The sequence below is a fragment of the Hemicordylus capensis genome, chromosome 2 (genome assembly GCF_027244095.1).
Source record: "Hemicordylus capensis ecotype Gifberg chromosome 2, rHemCap1.1.pri, whole genome shotgun sequence".
NCBI lineage: Eukaryota > Metazoa > Chordata > Lepidosauria > Squamata > Cordylidae > Hemicordylus > Hemicordylus capensis.
Window position 1 is genome coordinate 168,821,668 of NC_069658.1, and position 19,619 is coordinate 168,841,286.

Here is a 19,619-nt window from a genome sequence, read left to right on the forward strand (position 1 = left end):
CTTTAACTGTCAAAAAGAGAGAATAAACCCAAGGTGGTCTGGAAGCTTACTGGGCTATAACAACAACAACAACAACAACATGAAGCTGACCTTGTTTCCAGTTGTAGCTGTTCCTCAGAAGTAACTGTAAATGATACAGACATTGTGTTAGGCAATGTTCTGAGTAATTTTTCATTTCACCCTTTGGCCAAAAGCTTGGGGCAATGTACATCCATCTCTTCCTGTGCTCCCCACTCATGATTTAACCTCACCACTGTCTCATAAGGTAGGGAAAGAAGCAAGAGATTGCTCAAGTTTCCCCCATGGACCTTTAGTCTGGGTGAGGTTTGGAAGCCAAGTCCTGATCAGATACTAACGCCTGGCACATCGGTTGGGTTGCTTTGAAAGCTGCAAGGTCAGGGCAAGATGGAAACCCTGAGGGAGGAGGAGACCAGTCATACTGTTCTCCCTGCTCAAACTGGGCCAGGCTTCCAATGCTTACTGTGGCTGGTCAAGGCCTGCTTTGAACAGGGCTGGTGGGCGAGTCTGCTCTGGGTTTGGGGCCAGGAAGAGGAGGAGTCATTTTTTACGGCTTGCTCGGTCCCCACTGCATGGGGTGTGTGCCCCAATTTCATGGTGCCTGGGGAAACTAGAGCCTGGTATTTTGCCACATTTGGAATACTTACAGTGTATCGTTCCGGTCGCCAGATTACCAAAAAAGCCATACTGTCGAACTGAAGAAGCTGCAGCAGAAGAGGCAAACCGAAATGATAAAGGGGCTGATCCTGCTCTTCCCAAAGTGGTTCTCCCACTGTAGAGTCTCTTCTCTCCTTCTTCTTAGCTTCTCCCGACCTCTGTAAGAGAGTCATTGAGAAATGTTAGACTGCCTTACATTTATCTACTAATTGGGCATCTGTTATGGAAGAAGCCCAATACAGATGGGCCATCATCCAACCAGTCAGGCCCAGTTACTCACCCCAACCTCATCACAGGACTCCCGCCGTCTTTGGTGATCTGCCTTCTTCTCGTTAAACAGTGCATTCACCTCCGCTCAATCTTGTGTCAATTTCTCAGGTCAGGCGTTCTCGCATTCCATTTCTGTAGAGTCTTGAATGCTAAAATGCCAAACATCATCTTCAACAAAGACAGAACTTTCAAACAGAAGTTGGGTTGTTGTTTTTTGTCTGTCTGCAAGATAGCTTGATTTGCACCTATCCTGCAAGAACCTTTCTTGCTGACAAGGCAATCAAATATTTCTTAGTCGAGACAATTCTCATAACCCTTGCATGACACAACCAATTTAAACATTTGCATGTGAAATGATTCCTTCCATTTTATCAATAGACATTAAAACATCAAAACCTTAAGCCCAGCATTCAAACTCAATGCTTTCCTTGAGTAAGGAATAAGGATCCGAGATGGCCATGAGTGCAGTAAACAAGAAGTCAGTTTAAAAATCCTAGAGATCTTGCCCATTTTGATCAACATAGAATTTAAAAACCCTGGAGGTCTTGCCCAATCAGAATGCAAATTTAAGTCTAGTCTCACATTGAGGGCTGAACCTTGCCCAATCCAGTCTGCAAATATCTCTTTTTACATAACAATATAGACATAAAATTTATACTAATTTGCCACTAGCAAGCAATTATAGTCTTACCCACCCTTTGGCCAAAAGCCAGTAGATAGCAAGAGATTGGCCCCAATTCCCCCCAGGGAGCTTCAGGCTGAATGAGAATTGGGCCCCAGATCCTCATCTGATCCTTATCTCCTGACACTTTTCTTGGGTTGCTTTGAAAGGCACAGGAGGAGAGGTTGGTAACCCCCAGGGAAGAGGAAGGCCAGAAGGACAGTTATTCCTGCTCAAACAGGGCCAGGGTTCTATCATTGATGGTTGCTGGGTAACAGTTGCTGCTCAATGGCTGCTTTGAACAGGGTTGTTTGTCTTCTAGTGGTAGTTTTCCAGTGCCTGCTCTGCCCCCACAGCATGTGGGGTGTGCCCCATTTCATGGCGCTTTGGGAAATGACCTTTTTGCTTTCTATGGGATTTTAGTTTTGGTTGGCCACTTTGGGGCCTGTGGAGAAAGGCAGGGCGCAGATGTTCAAATAAAAGTCAAGTAATGATTAGCCCGGTCTGCTTGGAGAGGCAAGGTCCCCCTGTGGACTGAGCAACGGGGCACCCAGCAAAGCGGTGATGCCCTTTCGGTTAAGCAGGGGGAGAGCATCTGGCCCTGTCCAGCCCCACCACGGCATCCCTCCAGCGGCTCTTGCTGGGGTCTCCCTTCTTTCTGCGTGGACTGTGAGCCCTCTGGGGACAGCAAACCTTACCCCTGTGCAAACTGCTCTGAGAAGAGTTTGCTTTTTGTTGAAAAACAGTATACAGATAATAGTAACATTAAAGAAACAAGAACTGAGGGCCATGGTGCTTTCTATCTTCGAAATAAAGATATATATTTTTAAATAATTATATGTGTTATAACTATTATTATTATTATTATTATTATATTTACACACAATCTACTAGATGTTATTGACTGCATTTGATTCATCATCATCATCATCATCATCATCATCATCATCATCATCATCATCATCATCATCATCATCGTTGCTACTACTAGTATCCCAGCTAAAAGAGCAAAGAGGCAACTTTTAAAAGTGGTGATTCTCTTATATGTAGCAGGGGGAGAGCAACTGGCCCTATCCATCTCCAGCACAGCATCCCTCCAGTGACTGTTGCTGGTGTCTATCTTATGTTTCTTTTTTAGATTCTGAGCCCTTTGGGGGACAGGGAGCCATTTTTAAAATTTATTCATATTTATGTAAACTACTTAAGAGGACTTCTGTTGGAAAGTGGTATAGAAATATTATAAGTATCAGCTTTCTTGCTTGTCCCTGTTTTTCCTGCTTGTGCCACTTTCTAGTTCCCAAGTGTTTCCCAATATAGTTTTTACTGGGGAGGGCTAATCCAGTCCTGGGCGAAGCTATAATTAAGCAGATGGACTAATAGCACAGCAGGAAAACGACTAGACTAGGGAGCCAGAGGTTGCCAGTTCCAATCCCCGCTGGTACTATGGGAAAAACCTCTATCGGGCAGCAGTGATATAGGAAGATGCTGAAAGGCATCATCTCACACTGTGCAGGAGATAGCAATGGTCAACCCGTCCTGTATTCTACCAAAGACAACCACAGGGTTCTGTGGTCAGCAGGAGTCGAGATTGACTTGATGGCACGCACGCCTCACCTTTTCCAGTGGTTACCGAGGAATACAGGAAGGTCCTCAATGCTTTGCCTTCTCAGCGGGATGCTGCTGTCCCTCCGTGGCTTCCACAGTCCCTGGCTGCTCTGGCTAGTAGTTTCTTTCCTTGGTCAGCTTGGCTCTTTATATCCATGGCGCCACACACCCTGGAAGCTGCCATATACTGAGTCAGACCCTTGGTCCATCTAGCTCCAGATTGTCTCCTTGGACGGGCAGCGGCTTCTCCAAGATTGCAGGCAGGAGCCTGTCTCAGCCCGATCTTGGAGATGCTGCCAGGGAGGGAATCTGGAACCTTCTGCATGCAAGCCTGCAGATGCACTTCCCGGAGCGGCCCCTCCATCCCCTGAGGGGGGAATATCTTACAGGGCTCACATGATGTAGTCTCCCCTTCTGATGTAAACCAGGATGGATCCTGCTTAGCAAAGGGGACCATTCAGGCTTGCTACCAGCTCTCCTCCCCTTCCTCTCCAAGAACCCAAGCCGCCCAGCTGCCTAGGAGCCACCGTGAACCAAGAAGACCTCCAGCTGACAACAAAGCCAGCTAGGAAAAGTGCTCCAGAGGGCCACCTGGGCCCTTCCAGCGTATGGCCACGCCCCCCAATGTGATGTCACTCACAGGCATATGTGGCTGGCATGCAGGAGGGCTCCCCGGGGAGACGGGTGCACCTGACTGAGCTCACTGTCCCCTGACTCCAGTGGCAGCAGATGAGTCGGGCAAAAATGGTTGCTTTGGGATCCCCCCCCTTCATGGAAGCCTCTTTACAGGTCTAATTTGGGCTGTTGGTGGTTGTGGTCTTCCAGGCAACACTGCCTCCAGGGTGGTGTCATGGTTAGAGTGTTGGACTAGGACTGGGGAGGCCGGGGCTCTAATCCTCATTCAGCCCTGACATTCCCTGGCGGACTCTGGGCCAGTCACGTCTCTCTCAGCCTCGCCCACCTCACAGGGTTGTTGTGAGGATAAACACAAGCACGCACACTGCTCTGGGCTCCTTGGAGGAAAAGTGGGATGTTAAATACATACATACATACATACACACATACTCCACTGTGCCCCCTGGAGCTGTGGGGGGCAAGTCATTCAAGTCAGGGCATCACTTCTAGGGTCAAGGGATCCACTTTCCACTGCTCAATCTACAGCTGTTGCTTGAAGGGAGAGATCCCTTTGGTTCTCCACAGGAGTCCCCCAAACTTTGGTTGGCCGATAGAAGCCAGGAACAGAAGGGGTCTCTTCTGTCAGTGGAGGCTGGTGGGCAGGGCAGTGAATGGGGCACAGCTGCGGGTAACCACAGGCCAACCCGGGACTGAGAATTCACACACACACACACACACACACACACACACACACACACACACACACACTCCCCTTTATCACTGTTTGCTCCCAGAGGTCCTCAACCGGTGGTCCTCTAGATATTGCTGGACTAGAACTCGGGTTCATTGTTGGCCTTTGAGAGAGCCCTTAACACCTCTCTGTTTGGCCTGGGGGCTTTACAGAAAGGGCTGTTACCCCGAATCTCCTCCGGAGGAGAGAGTGTGCGTTCATACTCCAGCCGTACATACCCCCAAGTCCATTCAAGCTCCTTACAGCAATGATGTGGACTTGAGGATTTTTATTCCAGACTATAAAACAGATATGATTCCAGCATTTCAGAAGGCAGGATTACCACCAAAGCACAAGTCTGGCAAGGTTGGTGGATAGTATACTCATGTTTGTCTGTAGTGCTTTGCCCCTCTTGGGTAAGCCCTCCTTTCAAAGTGTCTGCAATACAGATTTACCACAAGGTTTTACAGGGAGAATGTTTTCTGTCCACTCATGCGCACACACACCAGGGAAGCCTTATTCAGACATTATGTTGTACTAGTATTTTTCAGCCCGTTGAAATAGCGGGCGCTAGTTGCCTTCTCCACCTGTGTATAGAGCGGTATCTGTGGACAACGTACCCTCATTGTGCAAGTGTTGAACATAACATGTGAATCACTCTACCTGTGTACAGAGCGGTATCTGTGGACAACGTACCCTCATTGTGCAAGTGTTGAACATAACATGTGAATCTGGCTACTGAGTTCTCAACCTTGTGTTGCACTGTAGCATGCTAAGAAGCAGAAGCCCTGATGGGGCCATGCAGACAGGAACGGGCTTGTTTTTGGTTTAGCTGCCACCCCACTGATGTGCCTGAGTGCACCTCCTCACTTTCCCCCATATCAATGGACCACCTATGTCCATTCCATCGGGGAAATCTCCAGTGCATCACTTGGAAATGTGGTTGCCTACCTTCCGTCCTGATGCTTCATGTCCCAGCCCTCACTGACAAGGATCCTTTTACGTGTGTCCATCTGCTATCAATGTTGGGGATTTTGTTCGTCTCTAACACTATGCTCAGTTTGTGCCTGAATTGTCTCCTCTGAAAGAGTGCTGGTGAGTGTTGCTGCTGGCTCTCTCGAGAATTTCAGTGGCATAAGCATTATGATATACAGACACTAGGGGAAAGAAACATTCCCTAAAGCCTGATTTTACACGTTTACTGTGCAATGGATTCCCTTTCAATAGGATCTGGGCCCGGCAGGAGCCGCTTTTCGGTGGGTTCTTGGCACAGCTCTACAGTCATGCTCAGTGGCCTGCAGTCACCTGGACAGAGCAGTTGTGCAGTTTCTGTAGGCACAATTGCTGCCCGACTGAGATCGGGGCAAGAGTTTGGGGTGAAGCTGTTGTGCAATTCGCCCTGCCCATTGGTTGCGGGCCTTTAGCAGTCCATTCAGAATCCCGTCTCTACCTGTTAGGATCTCATCTCTACCTGCTGTTTCTAAGTTAACCTGCTAACTCAGAAACAGCAGTCTATTACCACTGGAGAGATAAAATGTACTAGTAAGTATTGAGGCCCTATCTAGAAACATCCATCTTTTGGGCTACCAACTCCAAATGGCAAATGGATAATATCCATGAGATATATTGGAAAATATCCTCAAAGCCTGAAAATAGGGCAATAGTTTTGATCAATCTGGAAAAGCTTGTAAAGGAACTGAATATGAGATAGTATCCTTGTAACTTGTGATGTGAGTGTAGAGTGCAGTGACCTTCCACTTGCAGATCATCTCAATGGCCATTAAGTAAGATTGACAGGAACACACTCTGATCGTTGTTCTTACTTCAGGTTGATGAATGTGTGTCACATATTCACTGGATCATTGAAACATCGGGTGGTAACTCGCATCTCTGAATAGGCTCCCCTAACAACACCACAATTGCAACCTCCATATCACCTCAAGTGCAAAGCTTTTCCATGGAGTTGTTGTTTTGGACATTTAGCCATGAGCTGGGTGAATATGTATGTATGAATTAGCCTTTAAAATTGTTTGCTTTGGGGGTCGGGGGGGGGGATCAACATTCTTTCCATTTGGCTCTTGCATCTCTGCATATCTTCAAATCCACTAGAGACGTCTCATTCAAATTGTAGCAGAGGTTATATGCGCAAAGGTGACCAATTCAGATGTCGCATTTTCTCTGTTTTGTGTGTTTTCAGTGCTCAACTGCAGCCTCTATGAAATATTTTTGTTCATACAAGGTGTATTTTTGTCTCCCTTACAAGTGGAAGACAGCTCGGAGCTCTCTTTTCAGGGAGAAGATGATGTGAACGTGTGGAATGGAGGAATACAGGCCAAATCGGGCAAGATATTCTAGTATGATTTGGGTTCCATGTCTGGGGGGAAGAAAATGAGCTACCTGCCCACCCTAAGATGAAATGCTCCTCCCAGGAAGCACAGAGCATCTGTCTTGGTGGAGGGAGCGTAAACAAAAAGAGCCCACCAGGCATCAAGCAATTGCATCGTCTGCAGCTGGGTTTTCAAACTGTGTTTTGGGGGACCCTGGGATCCCACAGAGGCATCTCAAGGGCTCCTCAATGAGAAGGTCAGGAATGGTGGGCATGTTCTGCCTGGAAGACAACCTGCTCTCTTCTTTTTAACCAACCTTGTGTTGGAGCTAGAAGAAAGAGTTAACTGTGTTCCAAACCACAGTCAAAGTCCAGTTGAGGAAACAGTGAGGCCCCTCATTTTGTGTTTCTTTTTCTATGTAAACTGCTTTGGAAAACATTTGTGGAAAAGCAGTCTATAAATAGTAGTAGTCCATAGTAAGAACCAGCTTCCCCCAGGAAGGCTGAAAGCAGGATGCCATCCATCCTCAGGCAGTCAAGCTCCACATTATTGACCCTTCCAAGAGAATCTACAATTCCTGGGGAATATCATTTGTATGTATGAGGGCCAGCTTGGTTCCAGCATTTTTCAAAAATGGTGCGGCATGCTTACAGCCAGAGCAGCGTTCTAGAGAGTGTGCTACACTTGGACTAAGACCACCTGTGACAAATGCTTGCTTTCCCATGAAACTGACTGAGTGATATTCCCCAGGAAGTGTTAATTCTCCTGGAAGGGTCAATAATGTAGAGCTATGACTGCCTGAGGATGGATGGCATCCTGCTGTCAGCCTTCCTGGAGGAAGCAGAATGTTCTTATTATTCGCTACTACCACCACTACTACTACTATATAGATCTTGCTTTTCCACAAAGGTTGTGCTCCAGTTCATGGCAAGGCTTTTTCAAAAAATGCATTCCATTAACCCTCCTGTCTTTTATGTTACACAGGTCCCTGTTTTCCAAATCCACACTCTGTTGGACCGAGTTCATAGAACTCAGGGTACGTGTACCGTGTGAAGCCCTCCAGTACATCAAAGCCAACCATGGAAGATACCTGTGAAGGCATGGGACTGGATGACCACACTACCCAATGTACAGGCCAATGGGATCTGTCCCATTGATGAATGGGAAGACATCATTCAGCTCGACTGACCTGTCTATAAGACACAACCACCTGTTGTGGCCCTTATCCAGCCCTTCTTTCCCCCATCAGGAAGTCATGGCCAGAAGAAGTTTTCCGTTCTGAGATGCTCCCTTCATTTTGCCAGAAAGACCCAATAAAGGATGTATTAATTGCGGGATTTTGTTTTCAGTATCACACAAAAATTGGTGGCTTTCACATTTTCATACCAAGGACAATACATTCTATTAATGTTTTATTTTTATATAATGTGTACTGTTTATTGTAAGCCTCCCAGAGACATAAGTTTTGGGTGGTACATAAATACGTTAAATAAAATAAATCAATTGATAATGTAATTCTGCTCTTGGAATCTTATTTTCTCTCTCTCGGAGTAGTTCTTCAAACGGGCCACCATGCAAGCACATCACTTGGAGCATGTGCAGGCAAGGCGTCAGCCTGGGCACTGCAGCCTTCCATAAAGATCAACTTTCAACATTTTAACGGGTGGGGAGCAGGCCGTGCCCTTCCTTCTAGACGCCCTGATTGATTGGGTTGTGTCTCTCCAGTGGTGTTTCTGCCTTTCCCACTCTTGCAAATGTCAGGGGAACATCACTTTTCTAGCCTCCATACATTTTCTGCAGGGAAGAAAAATAAACCAGGCAAAAGAGGAAGCAATGTAGAACACAGACGTCAGTGATTGTTGTTGAAGGTTGTTAATTTTCACCCCCAGTAGGTAAAGCAGCAGAGCACTAAGGAATGAGCACACACTCCCGTTCCAGAGTAGGTAGCAGAGGATGGTCTAGTTGTTGCAGCTCTTTAGAGAAAATGCATGGAGATTCTTGTTGAACTGAATACTAAGCATTGATTGGTGAAGTACACTTGGATAGGAAAGCCTAACCCTAATCTAAAGGCCAACATGATGAATAGGTAAGGAGGGAGACAGATGTTTCCATCGGTTCTCTAAGAGGAAAGGAAGGATTGAGTCTCATCAGCACAGGAAGTGCGGAAGAGTCAGATCAGGGCTCATAGAGTAGAGGCAGATAGAAGAGTTGAGGGAGACCCCCACTCACGACCTCTACTCCCAATGCCCCTAGTGGTCATCATTAGGATAGTTGGTGCAAGAGGTCGATGCACTGGAACTCCATCTCCAACAATTGTGACTGTGTGATTGGAAAGGCTGGTGCTACACAACCAAACGAAACCCCCCTCCTCTCTCTGGATGAGCTGTTAGGGCACCCTTTGCCTCTTCCCAGGAATCTTGCTGGCCAGCTAATTGCTTAGCTAGGGAGGCATCTGCAGTCAGTGACATCTAGGACAAGGAGGACTAGTCATCCTGAAGAGGTGATAACGCACAATGTAGCATTACAGTGTAAGGACTGGAGGGAGGACTAGGCCTCGCTTAGAGCCAAATCAAAGGGACCAGCTCAGAGGACTGGGCGGGATTCCTGGCTCCACCCCCAGCAGAAGCTCTGGTCTCCTGGTGAGTCTGTCCCAGGAGGAGGAGGAGGAGGAGGACCCCGAGGAAGAAGCAGGCCGAGAGCTGCTGGGGAGATGGGAAGAAGGCCTCAGCCTGTGAGGAAGAAGGACCAGGACATCCGTGCAAGGCCTCCGGAGGGAAGTGGTTCTTCTGTGAGGATCGCTGGGGATCTGCATTGCCAGGTTACTGAGACCTCTCTCTGGTCATCTCTTTGGTGAAAAGTCCTTACTGCACCACTTTTCCTTGGAATCCGAAACGAAATCCTGGCTGCTCTGGGTCTGCCTTCGGCACCTGCCTTTGGAGGCCGAGGACTGCTCAGCCCTTGGGGGAGGGTTGGGCCCCTTAATCCCCCACCCCCAGGCACCGGATATGGGGAGCGTGTTTCCCCACATCAAAATAATACAGTGGATGGTGGCAGCAGCCTCCTGGGAACCCCTTCCGGGCAAGGATCCCACCCCAGTGAGGGAACTCCTCCCCGCTCCCCCTGGGCCTCTGGCAGGAGTCCTGACACACACACAGGAGGAAAGGGATCTGGCTTGGAAAGACCGGCTTCTTCCTGCCTGAGGGATGGTGAGTCCTCCTTGCTGCCTCTCTCTGTGGGCACCAGCCAGAACTGTGGGCAGCGAATGCCTTGTGCTGAATCCGTGTTGCCGTCCTGGTATGTTTTAAAGGGTTTCTTAGGGGGGTGGGGACAAACCATCCATCCCAGAGGGAGATAACTAGGAGGAGGATGGAAGGCACAGACAAGACCGAAGATCGGAAGTCTCCATGAAGCCCGAGCTGTCCATTGATTGGAGTTACCACATCTCGACTTCTGCGAGACCTTTAGACTAACACTAGTGTCATCCCAATCTTGATTCTGAGATTGCCCTGGATGGACAAATGTTTCCAGGAGTCCAGATCTGCAGGGCTTGTGCCACCCCCACCCCTCATAGCCCACCAGGAGTCTAATGAAACTCCCTGGTTCTGCTTACTTCCCAGCACCGCAAAGACAGGGGAGTTGCTGAGCATCCATCAAGGCCCTTTCCATGCCTGGTGGGTCAGCAGCGGTGCAGCCACCTCCTTGACGAGAGCTGCTTTCTGTCGGTTTGGTTTACCTTTGGGGGGCTTCATCAAAAGGGAAGGTGGATTCTTCATTGCTTCCTGTGTTTGAAGCGGTGTCTGTGGTTAGGTTTGCCCTCACAACAAGCCTGTGAGGTAGGTTAGGCTGAGAAATGAGTGACTGGCCCAGAGTCACCCAATGAGCTTCATGGGTGAACAGGGATTTGAACTCGGGGCTCCCCAGTCCTAGTCCAACTCTACACCACACTGGCTCCAGTGTGGACAGCTATCGGATGCAGAAGTTGGCCATTCCTTCTCCTTGTCGCCTATGTGAGGAGGTGTGTCAAGCTGCACCTTTTCAGTCACTTCCCCATTGTAGACTTCTTGTTAGTCTTGTACTGCACTATCTCAACACTCGGTCCCAGTTTGTATGTTTCTGGAAGAGTGTGCTTGTCTGTGGCTGGATCCCATACCACTCAAGGACGGGATATACAGGCGGACCTCAGTATCCGGGAGGGTTCCATTCTCCGCTACAACCACCGATTCCGAAACGGCATATACCAAGGCATTAAGTCAATGAAAAAATTGCTGGGGAAATGGCCACAGAACGTTTAAAAGAGTGAAAAAAAGCACCCTACTGTGCTCTGTGGGCACCCAGCTAGCCACCCACCCACCCCCGTCTTAGTCCTTTCCATTATTCAGCAATTTTTTTTTGCAGAAAATAGTGTTTTTAAAAACTTAATGAGCTCCCTTTTACAAAACGGCATCTGGAAATATTTTTGGAGGATATTTTCGGGCATCTCCATACCGTGGATACACAGAAATTAACCATTTCTTTTCCGTGTAAGCCGGGGTCGGGTGTCAATTGCCCGACCACGGATATGCTAAACCACAGATATAGGATCCATGGATAACTGGGTTTGAATTCAACCTGAGGACAACTTCAGCCATGCCCTTTTAATTCCACAATGCTCCCATGATCTCTGTAAAGAAGATCCAAAGCAGGCCCAGGGAATGAATGAAGGGGTTTCCTTTCATATCACCATCTCTGGAAGGGCTAAAACCGGTTCTGCTTTACAGGCAAGCCCTGTTCTCCATGGATCCTCCTACTTATAATGGCCAGGAGGCACGTTGGTGCTGGCCCTTTCTGGTCCTCTTCATGTAACCTCACTTAGCGACTTGGACAACTACGAAGCAAGAGAGTGTGAAGAGGGAGAAAAATGACACAGCACCGACAAAATGAAAGTGGAAAGGAGGGTGGGGAGAATTCCCCAGGTGCTGGTAGATTTTTCTAAATGTTGTTATTGGTATATTTTCACAAAATAGTTTTGGTGTTGCCTGTGTGCTAACAACAACAAAACCAGCTCACTGACTTCTAGCAGAGGTTTTTACTTTTTAATGGCATATTAGATAGATAGATAGATAGATAGATAGATAGATAGATAGATACTGTAGATAAACAGATATTTTATTCACGACCCATGGTCAGCTTATAAAACAACTAAAAATGGGAGAATAAAGAAATCCTACAAAAGATTAACAGTTGCTAGAAAATAATAAAACATCGGTCACATACAGTACCAATCAAAGACTTAACTAGCAATTGCTAACAAGAAATAGAAATAGAAACTAAAACTTCAGGAAGAACATACGCATGAAATAAAAAACTGACGTAACCACATAGCATTAGAGCAACACTTCGCGACCTTATATGTAATAGATGGAGATTGATCTGTCCAAAGATAAGAGACACAAAAGTCTTCTAAGCATCCTGGAGAGGGTGCCAGACAAGGAGATATCAGGGAGGGTCTTAACTCTCTGTAAAACAAACAACGGAGCAATACATGTTGGATGGTTTCAATCTCCCTATAACCACAAGGGCAGATTCTATCTTCCCTAGGTATACTCTTTATTCTCCCCACATGCACAACCGACAGGAGCAGGTCATACCTTGCTCTAAAGCAGGGCTGGGGAACCTTGGCCCTCCAGCTGTTTTTGATCTGGGATCATGGAAAACTCGTGTTGCTTTTCATTATCCAGGATTCTCTGCTTCAGAGCCTGTAGAGCTTGATTATGGCTCAACAAAACCAGATAATCCATGGAGAATCCCAATGAAAGAATTTTAGCATGGATTGCCTGGGCCCAAGAAGATTGAAAACTATCAACCCAAATGGCCAAAATCCATCCTTGAGGAACGAAGTTTATCCTAAGCCAAAATGCTAGGATCAACATCCAAGCTCTAGCCTCAATTCTCAGAATACCCAGATCAAATCTCAACATCACAGAATGAGCACATCTTGGTGCTCTTAGTATTGTCCTAAGAAATTGATTTTGCACAGCCTCCAGGGGTTTATAAGAAGGATAGGGGCCCTACTGTGCGCCATACAGTGCCTGACTCCTAGCTTTGGTCTCCCTGGCTTCTCCAAGAGAGGGCTGAGAGAAATTCCTGCCTGTAGCCTTGGAGAAGCCACTGCCACTCTGTGTAGAAAATACTGAGCTAGATGGACTAATAGTCTGACTCAGTATATGGCAGCTTCCTAGGTTCCTAAGAGGACAGCATCCAACAGGGATGGTATCCTAATGGAGAATTACACAGAGAAAGCAAGAGTGTGTTGGTGTGTTGAAGAATTTGTGGCTTTGGAGATTACAAACTTGGTTCAGGGGTGTCCAGCATCTGCCACATTCTTCTCCAAATCTAACCTAAGAGAGGTAGGCTGCAGCATTGACTGCTAGGTGCCATCCACCAAAGTGAGAAGCACAGAGACTTGCATCGACTAGCATGCCTACCAGGCGGAGGAGAAAGGTGTGTGGGTCTGCTGGCCCTCCCCTCCGCTCTGCTCTTTGGCAACACAGGCTTGCGCGTGGGCTTCTTGTATGTTACTGCGGGTGACACTTGCACAAAACCATTCATGATCTTCTCTTTCGTCTCCCTGACGCACCTCAAGGCTGTCAGACAGATCAAGGAGAGGGACAGTACACACTTCTTTGCTTGTAACAACAGTTTCTAACTGAAGTTGAGGATTCCAATAGAAAAGGCTCTCTTCTAATGTGTTCCTTGGGATTTTCACTACTGAGTTTTGCATGGTGTCAAGACATGCTGCTCTCTGCTGGATTGACACCTCTTCCTGATCCGTCTGTTGTTTCTCATGTGGTACAAACGTGGTCACATCTTCAAGAGAAGTGTAGTTTTGTATTCCACAGCAGAGCAAATAATAGCAACTTCCTTACAGTACGTTCAATTGCAGACCAAATTCAAAAGGAGCATGGAAGTCTCCTGAGCAGAGACAAATGAAGAGGTTTATCTCTCCCTCCCTCCCTCCCTCTCGTAATGTCAAATACATCTCATGGACAGCATCAAAACTTCCATATGGCCTAGAAAGCTGGGCTTTGGAATATGTTGAAGACAATCTAACTAGCAGAAAAAACCAACAGTAGGATGTTGGTGCATGTGTTCCCAGGGTCGGTGCCAGACTCTTTTGCGCCCTAGGCAAACACATTGACACTCTACACTCTGCGCCCCCCTGAGGTCTGAGGTCTGCACTCTGCTGCCTAGTTGGCCTAACGGTAGCACCGGGCCTGCTTGTTCCTCACAAGGGGGACACAGAACTGTAAGACACTTGCATCTAGACCTGAAACTTGCTGAAGGTGCCTCCGATTAGAACACTCTTTGAAAGTGAAGATCCTTTTGACATGTAATCCTGAACCTGAGACAAGGAAACCCTCCAACAGAGGCCAGGCTGCTTGCTTCTTGCCAGTGATGATGAGAACTTGCTGCATCTCTCTGTGTGAACTAGCCAAAGGTATGAGCAGGGACTGACTGATGTTGAATACATGTTGTGGAGGAGGTGCCGACTGCTTTGGCTGCTAGCCCAACCAAAGTGGTCTCGCTTGGAGATCGGTCTCACCATGCCCCCAATCCCCCTTAGCAATGCGAGTCTCCAGTTGTGATGGTGGGGTCCCTGAAGGAACCAGCAGCTTCACCACCCATGGGCCGGTGAGCATGGTGGCAGCCTGGTGTGGGATCACTTCAAGTTCTGCCTTAGTGACCATAGACACGCCGTCTGCACCTACTGAGTAGCAGGTACTGGGTAGTAGTGGGTAGTAGATACTGTCTGCACCTAGATGGGTCAGCATGGGAAAGGACCCCAAGCGTCTTGGGACGATGATGGTGCTGCTGTACCTGCGACCCCTTTCACCCCCTTTCTCCTGCTGGCAGCAATGGGTCTGGCATGCCCTCGGCTAGCAGCAGCAGCAGCTGCTGCTGCAACCGAGCCTCCAGGATTCGAAGGGCACTTGCAATAGGGGGCTCCCACCACACAGGCCCTGCTAGGGCCCATAGCCAGCCGCAATGTACAACCTGGGACACACCCTGGCTACGGGCCCCTGCTGCTCCCATGGCGCTCTTGCGGAGAAGCGCCAAAAGATAGCCAGCCATTTCCACCGGGGTGAAAAGGCGCAGTGCATGCTGAAGGAGAGGCAGCTTGAGCTGGACCTGCCTGAACACCGGAACCCTCAGGAGGTTCCTACCCAGTGGAACTCTGACCTTCTTCTCCGGGATGGTTTGGTTGGGGGGGTTTCTGCTTCATGCTGTGCCTCAGGAGAGGCAAGGAGGTTTGATTCTGTAATGTCCTTTTCTCTGCACTGAGTGTAATGCTGTTCTCTTGTCAGTATAACGACCTGGTTTTGCTGGTTCTCAGATTGACAAAAGCAGTACTTGGCTTGCTTGCTTGCTTGCTTGCTTGCTTGCTTGCTTGCTTGCTTGCTTGCTTCCTTCCTTCCTTCCTTCCTTCCTTCCTTCCTTCCTTGAGCTCTGGTTTGGTAGTCTGTGTGTGAGATGGTGTTGTGGAGAGAAAGGGACAGTGGCAGCTCAGCTCTATGTGTCTGTGTGTAATATTTCTTGGTGATTGCCGTGATGAGCTCTCTATCTAGGGTTCCCTTTGAGGACGATCAGGAAGCTACAGTGGGTCCGGAATGCAGCGGCTCGCCTACCCATGGGTGCCAGAAAATATGATGGAGTAACACCTCTCCTGCAGTCATTGCACTGGTTGCCTATTGGCTTCCGAGTTTAATTTAAGGTCCTGGTTCTGACCTTGAAAGCCTTTCAGGGCTTGGCATCTGTCTACCTACAGACCCGCCTCTCCCTTTCCAGTTACATCCCTTCCGGTTAGATCGTCTCAGATGGCCCTTTTGTCGGTCCCTGGTTTCTGAGAGGTTTGGGGCTCTAGGACCCGGGAAAGGGCCTTTTCGGTTGCTTCCCCACTTCTTTGGAACACTCTTCTGGCTTCTGGGGGCACCAGAGCGGGTTGAGCATGATGGGTGCTACCCACCACCCAACCTACAGAGCAATTGGGAAATCAGGTGGTTTTTAATGATTTCTTTTTAATTGTGTCAGGGTCATTTCAGTCCATTGCCATACTGAGCCAGATAAAATTACATCTGGTGAGAGCTAGTCTCTCAGTTGGTTTTCTGGGAGGACTAGTCTTCCCATTGTTCAGCCTTTTCCTTCCCACTGTCAGCAAGGTGCCATTCACATTTCCAATGTCTTCTTTGTGGTTTTATTGCTGTTTTACAGCCCTGTAACGCCAGCCCCCACCAACAGGCACAGTTACCATCCACATCCCCAGTCAGCTGGTGTGACTCCACAGACCAAGACATGGGTGACAGAGCATTCCTTCCTCCCCAAAGTTTTGCCCAGCAGCCAGGCTAGGTTTTGCCATTTGGTAGCAAGGAGGCTGTCTTACCGATGGATTATTGACTTGTGCTGTAACCAATCAATGGTAGCCAGCCTTCATTCCAAAAGACGGTGTCCCACCCCTCTCTGTTTCTTTTTCCATTCCAGGTCTTAGGTCAGGAACCATTGAGTAGAGGGCCTTCCTCCACCCAGCCCAGGACATTCCCCAACACTTGCTGGCTTGCCATGATGCTCTGCTCTAGATGAGCTTCCGTGGGCTGGATCACCAGCCCTCCTCACACGATGAAATCTAAGATTTCTTCCTCCAGTGAAATGAAGCCAGCTCTGCCAATTAATCTAATAGCAGCAGTCCTGCACGTGGCCGTGTCCAGAGTCAACCAGCTGGACCCAGGGACGCAGGGATATTCTTATTGAGCTTTTTTTCTCCTGCGCCACAAACTCCTGCTGCTTCCACTCCCGGGCTACTTGTCCCATTTGAGACCACTTGGGAATCTTTTCTATGTAAGGATGCCACAGTTTTGCTTTGTCATAATATGTTCTATGAAGAAGGGAGAAATCAGTGTCAACTGAAAATCTCCTGGTTGGCCCCAACTGGAACCCGAAGCAAAGCCCTGTAGTGGTAACCAGTTCAGAAGATGGCGTTCCATCATTCCATCATTGGTTTCATTCAGAAAGACTGGCATGATGCTTTCTTCTCAAGTCAAGTCCCATGGTTGTCTTTTTCTAGAGTTACATGGCAAGCTAAAGAGTTTGGATATTATTCTGTAGGAAATGTAACTAAACTGGTTCAAGGTGTTTGAACTGGTTGCCAAAACACTTTGGAAAGTGAATATTTGACCCCACACTGAACGGGAGAGTTCCAAAAGAATGACCAAGTTAGAAATGGTGTGACTCCCTGCACAGGTGGTTTCTTACTTTTCCTGGATTTAATGTATAAGCTCTTCTTCCAGGTTAATTGTGAGCACCCTTTCCCACTTCCATATGTCCTGGTGGTTTCTTGGCCCAACTGGAATCAAACACAATACCACAATAAACATGAGTGGTTTTTCAATGTTGCATTCTCAAGACCGGTTGTCACTCATATACTCATGTCTGATCTTTTCTCCCCGCCCCCCATAGAACGAGAACATTGAGGCGCTCCAGAGGATGATCAGGGCTTTGCTGGAGGAGGCCCCCTCTGTCTGGAACTTAATCAGCATCTTGAAGGTAAGTGCAATGAAAGCCCTATTCAGACAGTCGGTAGTACATGTGTGCAGGTGTCTGAACACTGGTACGTGATTTTGTGTGCATGACTGTAGTTGCATTTGTTTTTAAAGTGAACCTGGGCACGGGCCCCTCACAGGCCTGGTCCAGCTAGGAAGTGTCATGCAGTGCCTGAAAACAGGACTGCCTTTTGGTTACACGGTTTCCATTCACCCCTGAGCTCGTTCATGGTTCTTCTCTGCAACTTTGCCAGCTCTAACATAATCTGGCTGAGCTGGGCTGACCAGAACTGCACCCCATATGTCAAAGGTCTCTGCCCCAAAGCATTGGAGCAGCTGTCTCGACCCAATTCCTCAGCCAGAAGGAGGAGGATGCACCATCTGGAAGCCTATTGGGCTACCTGTATTGCTGCCCCTCCTTCTGTTCTGCACTCCTTCCCTGCCCCATTGGCCCCAACTCCTGCCAATGTCTGCTTAAGGGTCACATTCTCACCTTCTCCCTGCTCTCTTCTAGGTTGCGAAGAGTCTGCCTTTGCTGTAGGCAGATCTTTAAGTCCTCCCGCACCAGTGACTCCGCCAAGGGCAAGCCCCCCAGAGGGAGGTTCTTTAAATGGAAACACCGCATTGAGCCTACTCCAGCACCACCTCCAACTCCCACAGGGGACTCCCCGGCAGTATCCGGAGTCACCATCGATGAGCAGGTGCCCCTGGTTGGGACTGGGGCCGACTCTTTGGGGAAGGTGAGACAGCTAGTGCTTGGGAACCTGGCAGACTTGTGGGTCTGAATGAAAAGGCCTTTGGTGAGAAGTCGCTTCCCTTGGGGAGATGCTAATCTCTCATTATTCATATAGGCTGGCTGACTTGGGATGTAACCTCGAACTGGTAGCCCGCCTTAATTCCAAGAAAGGGAATCCCCATTTTAAAATTCCAAATGGGAATCAAAGTCCTTAAACCCACTCACCCCCGACTCTTCTTCCCTTCCAGATCTGACTACTGGGGTGGAGAAAATGGAAAGAGCTGAGGTAGGGATCCATTCAGAAAAGGGCCTTCCTCCCTAGAGCCCAGGACATTTCTCTGAGAGGCATTTGCCCCATACGGGATCTGAAAGCTCCCACTCTCTGCTCTGATCCCTTTCCCACTTCTGCATTATCCCTGAGAGGCAGAAGCAGAATATTCCATGGAGGGGGTGGGGTCCCCAGAAAGGACCTGAGAGCAGCCCACCAAGTAAGGGTGCCCGCTCCATTTCCAGGAAGGCACGGAGAGTCCTTCATCTCTAACAGCTCAATGCTTCTAATATTCAGGTCATCCTCTGCTGGACTGAATTCTTGACGTCCATTATTGACGGTATTAAGGATGCCAAGTCCTGTGAAAGTGAGATGCTGTTGTATGAAAAAGACAAGGCTGTGGATGCCGTACTAGAGAGTGAGATGTGGCAGAGAATGGAAGATGATGACCAAGCGCAGGCTCAGTCAAAACCTGACTGCCAAAAGTGTGTGTTTGAGGCTGGTGCTATCCCAATGAAGTCCATGGGTACTGACCAACTCTCTTCTGCTCTTTGATCTCTGCCAGGAAATTATGGAGGACATCAAGAAGCATCCAGACCCTGGGTTTCTCTTGAGCCTCACCATGGACACTCTTACGGAACTCAGGTATGCTTATAGTCCACAGAGAAAGGGCAGTGGCAAACCAGGAAAGATCTGTAACTGGATCTCCCCCTTTTTAAAATATAGCTTTTAATTTGTTAAGTATTAGGGCCTTCTCCAAATCAGGTCCTTCCCAGACCGGGATTGGACCTTTTCAGGGAAAAGAGGAGAACCCATTACAGACCTTGCTGGGTTGCTATGTTCCTCTTCTTTAGAGGAGCTTCCATTGGCTGGATCACCAGTCCTTCTCACACTACGAAATATCATCTTTCTCCCTCCAGCAAAATGAAGCCAGCTCTGCCGTTCAATGTAAAAGCAGCCGTCCTGCACGTGGCGGTGTCCGGGGTGGATCAACTGGACCCAGGGACCCAGGTAAATTCTTCTTGGGCTTTTTTCTCTTGCGAAGAAAACGTGATACCGCTGTCATTGTGAGTGATTTTTCAATGTTGTATTCTCAAGACCGGTTGTGTCTCCTACTCATGACTTATCTTCTCTTTCCTTCCTTGAAGGAGAAAATGGCAT

General features: G+C 48.2%; 1 long non-coding RNA gene across 1 annotated transcript; it reads right to left on the reverse strand.

Annotated features, from left to right (window-relative positions):
• Positions 1-692: 692 nt before the first annotated feature.
• Positions 693-2,262, reverse strand: LOC128347063 (uncharacterized). The gene is made up of 3 exons (XR_008317356.1): positions 1,641-2,262; positions 956-1,094; positions 693-833 (listed from the first exon to the last, which is right to left on the reverse strand). It is a non-coding gene; the product is annotated as an uncharacterized LOC128347063 (long non-coding RNA).
• Between the last annotated feature and the right edge of the window lie 17,357 nt (positions 2,263-19,619).